Source organism: Bactrocera oleae, chromosome 5 (genome assembly GCF_042242935.1).
Source record: "Bactrocera oleae isolate idBacOlea1 chromosome 5, idBacOlea1, whole genome shotgun sequence".
NCBI classification, from domain to species: Eukaryota; Metazoa; Arthropoda; class Insecta; order Diptera; family Tephritidae; genus Bactrocera; species Bactrocera oleae.
In genome coordinates, this window is record NC_091539.1 from 7,437,573 (window position 1) to 7,443,956 (window position 6,384).

Consider the following 6,384-nt stretch of genomic DNA (forward strand, 5'->3'; position numbering starts at 1 on the left):
TCTTCCCAAGAAGTTATTTATTTGTCGGAATCACCGATATCGGACTACTATAGCATATAGCGGCCATACAAACTGAACGATCCAAATAAAGTCCTTGTATGGATAACTTTTTTATTTGACAAGGTATCTTCACAAAATTTGGCAAAGATTATTGCCCAAGACAATGATACAATCTCCGAATATCTTGCTCAGATCGGTCTACTTTAACATATAGCTGTCATACAAACTGAATGTTAAAAAAGTTTCCATGTAAGAAGAAACATTTTTTATTTGTGCAGGCTATTATAGCATCGGCGGAGCCGAAGTTAACGGTTTTTCTTGTTTTTGTTTTTTTTTGGTTGTTTCCTATTCTTTACCTCTCTGCCTTCCCTCCCTTGGCTACTGTTGGCCACATGTGGCTGAGTCTGTCATCCATGTATTTAAATATCCGCAACCAGCTGCGCCCAGACTCCACTTTACACTTTGTTGTCATTTGTGGTTTCTGTTGTTGTTGTGTTGTCAACTTATTATTTTGTTGTTGTTTAGTGCTTTATTACTCATGTTAATGTATTTATTTTTGAATTTCACTAAATTAAACACAATTTACACCTAACAAACGAGAATCGGCCAGCAGACACAATGGAGCAGTGTAAGCATTGTGCGGTTTGACATAGAAAATTCCGTTATAGTTGTTGTTGTGGTGTGAGCAAACGTAAATATGTGAGAGAGTATAATCGAAGATATGCTTAGTAGAAAGTAATGCAAAAATTAATTTTATTTAAAAGCGCGAAATATAAACTAGTTACTTAAGTAGTTTGAAAGTAACGAATATCGGAACTAGTATAAAACTTTACAACTTGATTCTCATCAATTCAAGATGGGTAAGAAGTGAGATTCTTTTAGTAAGCGCTAGTTAATTTTTATATAACTAGACTGCAACTGGTTCTATAAGCAGCCGTTATGTATAATAATCAATCATAATAAATGGGTATAATTTCTTATCTCTCATCAAAATAAAAGCTGAATTCAAAAAGAAATAACCAAACATTATTCTAAAAGTGTGGTCCTTAAACGATCAGTTCAATCGCTCACACCCAAGCTAACGTATTTTAACCAACGAGATGACCTCGCAGTAATAGCGAACTGGATATATTTTGAACTTCCTAAAAGCTTTATATTCTGAAACCTCTAAATCCTTCTGCCTACAATAAATACCACATACTTGTACTCGTTCTACCTCTCGCTATCTCTCTCTTTCTGTGCTTTTATGAAATGTCACTAAAATCTCTTAACTGAACATTTCTAATTAAATACAACAATGCCATTGTGAATAGTCACGATTGGTAGTAGGTGCTTTCAAATTCTGCCTTGCCATTTATTGGGGAGCCAATGTGTGACATTGTGATTTTCAATTTTTGTTTACATTGTTTTGTAAATTGGAATGTCCATTGGTTTTAAGCGTCTGTCATGATTTTGCTTAGATTTAGGTAAACGATTTATGGGTTTAAATAAAAACAAATTAATAACTGGTAATCTTCAGAGGTTGAGCTGGTCGACTGAGCATGGCGTAAAAATTTTTAGCTGCCTTTGGTCCGATCTGAACACTTAATTCGGAGATTGTACCGTTGCCTCGAACAATAATTCATGTTAAATTTTGTGAAGATACAATGTCAAATAAAAGAGTTTTCCATCTAAGAACTTGATTTGGATCTGTCAGTTTGTCTGGCAGCTATATGCTATATTGGTCCGATTTTAGCGGTTTCAACAAATGAGCAGCTTCTTGGGAAGAAGCTATATTTCAGATCAATATGTTAGAAACTAAGGGACTAGTTGGCGTATATACTAAATATAAATATATGGTCAGCGTGGCAAGCTGGGTAGATTTAGTCATTGCCGTCTATCTATATACATTCAACACGTCCTTCTGGGTGTTCCTAATTTAGCGGCAATATTAATATACCCTGTTCAGGATATAAACATACTAATGCGCCTAAAAATAGACAAATATCATGAGAAAACTGGTATATTAAATATAACTAACTCAGAAATATACACGTCAAATATATATTTATGCCGATTTAAAAAAAAATGCCACAAAAATAAGCCTGTAACACAACTAAAACCCTACGCGCCTAAAAGTAGGTAATTTTTTTTTTTGGTAAACCGGTATATGCGCTATAATTATATACCTTAAAAATCGACAATAACACAACTTACAATAGCATACAAAAGACATAAATGTATTATGACGGGATACGGGAATATTGTAAGCCACGACTTATTGTCAACGAACAAAAACCGAAAGCATTTTGGCGCGTATTTTGTTAATAAAACTGACGCAAATGCTCAAAAGCCATCAATCGAAGACAAAAGCACTTCCATTTGTAAAGATTTCGTGGTCGTAAATTTTCAAAAACCATTTTTATGTCAACAATGAAAAGTGAACGAAAATGTGTGTGCACCCATAACTGTTGATTCGTAAAAAATTTTGTACTACGAGCTTTTTGAGTATGATTATAGTTGCATTGGCATATTTTAGCGTAAGTTTATGCTTGCTAATGCTAAGTGGAAAAGAAAAGAAGTGTTTTCGAAATTTTTTTCCATAAAAACATGGAAAATGCTTCTTAGCAACAAAATCATATTTTTTTTTGGAAAAATTAATTTTGAAAAATGTTTAAGTTAAAAAATAATAACAATTTAATGCTTTTATATTAGAGTTTATATGTTTTTTATACCTAATCTGAAAGCAAACTGGTTTTACTGTTTGACGCCTACTGGACTAAAAGAGCTTTCTTGAAAAAAATTTCAAAACTTTTTTTTGAAAATTTTAAATTCTAAAATTTTAATTTAAAAATTTTAAATATTTGTTTTATTAATACATAAAAAATTTTTTAAGGTTAATTTTTATATAAAAATTATATATCAAATATTTTATTTTTTTAAATTATTTTTACAAAAAATTTTAAATATTTTATTTTATTTATTAGAAAAAAGTATAACACATTTATTTGATTTTATATCAGGTCTAAAAGTAAATTGATTTGACGGTTTGACGTCCACTGGATATTCAATGATAAACTTTTCAAAGCGCGGAAGCATTTTTTGTAAGTTTGGTTATTTCAATACTTAAAAAGTTTAAGATTTTTTGGCAAAAATTAATTTCGCAAAAATTTAAATTATTTAGCAAATGTAAGTGATTTTAAAAATTTAAATTTTTTTTATATTGAAAAAAATTTAATTGAAATTATTTTATTGCAAAATTTTCACTATTTTCATATCTAATCCAAAAGCAAACTGTTTTGACAGTTTGACGTCCATGGAACTTAAAAAGCTGCTATGACAACTTTTCAAAGCACAAAAGCATTTTTTGAAAATTTGGTTACTACAATACTTTTTCAGATGGCGCTGCTGTTAATTTGACAACTTTGATTTCTAAGAAATGCAAATTCAATTAAAGTTTGTTTTTTTAGAGGAGTACATTATTTGTTTCAGAAATTTAAATGAAATTGGCAATATCATAGGTTTTTAAGCTCGCAAATTTTCTTAAAAATTACTCAAAAATCGTTTTATATGTACATTACAAACAACTTTAAAACAAATAGGAGAAACTATTTTTAATATTTTATTTTAATTAAAATTAAAAAAAATAATAATTAATTAAAAAATCATAATTTTAATTTTACATATTTCAAGCTACTTTTTTATTATTTTCTAATTAATTTTAATTATGATTTTCTCTTTAATTAATTTTTTTTTAATTGTAATTGTTTTAATTAACTTTTTTTTTAATTATTATTTTTCTTTTAATTTTCCTAAGTCACTTTATAATATAATAACCCCACTATTACCCTCCTCCTGCCCAACCGACGCGAGGGGCGCAATCCGCCGAGTCAGAAAAGGCAAGAGAGTTTTTTATGTGTTGAGATCTAAAACTGCTAAGCTACAGAAACAAAAATTTCAACAGCTAAGATCTAAAGTTACAATATAGTATATTGTTACATTTTCATTTATTAAGAGAAAACAATAAAAAAAGTGAGTCAGATAAGTCAAATATGCTGGAATGAGAATTAAAATCATGACATATATGGCGGAATGGCTCGTTTAGTTCGAAATTTGATCTACAGGATTTTAGCAGTAAAGGTCTAAACGGCCTCGAAAGGCGAACCGGGATATTATTATATATAATATAAATTGTTTTAGTAATATACGGATCTCTAAATTCTTTAGACCAACGTTTAACAAAACTGGGGACAGCTTTTGCTTTCAAGACTATGGTATCAATATGAAGACTAAAATTAAGCTTAGGGTCCATATTAACTCCCAAATCAACATAGTTAAAAACTTGCTCTAGAATACGGTGTTTTATTACATAAGAAGAGTGGTGCACAGATCTACGGGAAAAGCACATCATCTTACATTTATTGAGATTCAATGGCAAATCATTTCTATCACACCATGCAACCAAATTGTTTAAGTCTGTTTGCAACAGACACCTTTCCTCAGTTGAATTAATTAATCTTTCCGCACACTTAAAACTCACTAATGAGTTGTGAAATATTTAATAATTATTTAATAAATTGGATATAATTCGATTGACGTGAAAACACTTGCAGATAATTATTTTGGCGCACAAAAATTCTAGCATTCCTTCCAAAAATAATTTTCCACAATATTCACCACTTGTTTATTTCCGCGTGCAAATGCATGTCCATATGTGTGTAGGTAAGCATAAGAATTGAGCTGCGTAAGAATTTGTTTACATCTTGGTGCAAAGAAAATAAGATATTTGCTTTTGTTTTTGGACTTTTCTGTGCTGACAGCACTTAGAACGTATTGAAGTAATGTAAGTAATATGTATACAAATAAACAAAACAAAGATATGCGAGGTTAAAATTTGGAAAATATGTGCATACAAACATAAATAGATACATACAAACATATTTACATACATACATTATGAAATTTTATATAGTAGGTATTTCTAAAAGTTTCAGCAAAGTGTTTTTAAAATTCAAATTCGCTAATAATGAAGCGAATAATATTATATGCACGAAAAATTCAAATTTTAAAAATAATTTTTCAAAATACTTTTAAAATTTTATAAAAAATTAATAATTAATAATTAAATTTTTCTTAAAATACTAAATATTTTTTAAAGTTTATAAAATCATTAAAAACCATTAATTATTTATTTTCCAGTAAAATTTATTTATATTAAATTAATTTTTTTCCACTTTTTGGATTATTTTTGAAAATAATAATATAAATTAATTTTTTTTAAACATTTTAAAGCATAATTTTTTTTATTTTAAATTTTGTTTATTCTATTAAAATGTTCATCGAATTTTGCCAAAAATATTTCTTTTTGTTATTTTTAGTTACAAAAAATATTTTAAATAAGTTTAAACATAAAAAAGTTGCAAAAAATTACGAAAAAAAATTCGTTTATAGACTTAAAGTTGGTTTTTACAATACATATAAATTTTAATTTTGATTTGAAAATTTATTTATTAATTTTAAAATTTATTGGTTAATTTTTGAAAATCCTGGGATCTTAATTTTTTACTTATTGATGATATTTTGTTTACTAATATTTGAATTAATTTACGCAAAAAAATCTATAAATCACTTAAAATTTTTAAAATCGAAAACGTCACGGATATAACAAATATCAAAAAATATGAAAAATACTGTTATTTTAAATATATTAATAAAAATCAGATTTGAAAAGATAAATAAAAATTGAAAAAAGGAAATATTTGTCTTTGTAAAAACAAAATAAAAATTTTATAAACTTAACAAAAAAAGAATTTCCACCATAAAAACCAAATAAAATAAAAATTACAAATATAATTGTATATAACCAATTATAATTAAATTATGAAAAATCGAAAACAGTAAAAAAAAATTATATTTAAAAAATGTTGTTTTAAAGAATTAAACAGAAAAAAATTTAAAAAAAAATTGTTTAAAGTGTTTATATTTTAGAAATTTTGAAAAAAGTCAAACTTCCACTTTAAAATAATATTAAAATCGTATATAATTAATTAAAACAAATTATCGAAAATTTAAAACATTAAAAATCAATATTAGATATAAAAAATTTTGATTACAAAAACAAAAATTGTTACAATTAACTAAAGTTAAATTTAAAATAACCTAAAAGATTGAAACTAATATTAAAGTAAACAAATTTTATTAAGAATTTTACTAAAAAAAATTTTAAGAAAAATATTTTTGAAACATTTTTAAAAATATAAATACATAATTGTATACATTAATTAAAATTAAGTAATGAAAATTTCCAAACATTAAAAATTAAAACTAAATTAATTTTTCTTTTGTTTTAAGAAAATTTGTTGATTTTTTTTAAACTATAAATACTTTGTAACAGTAAGTACTATA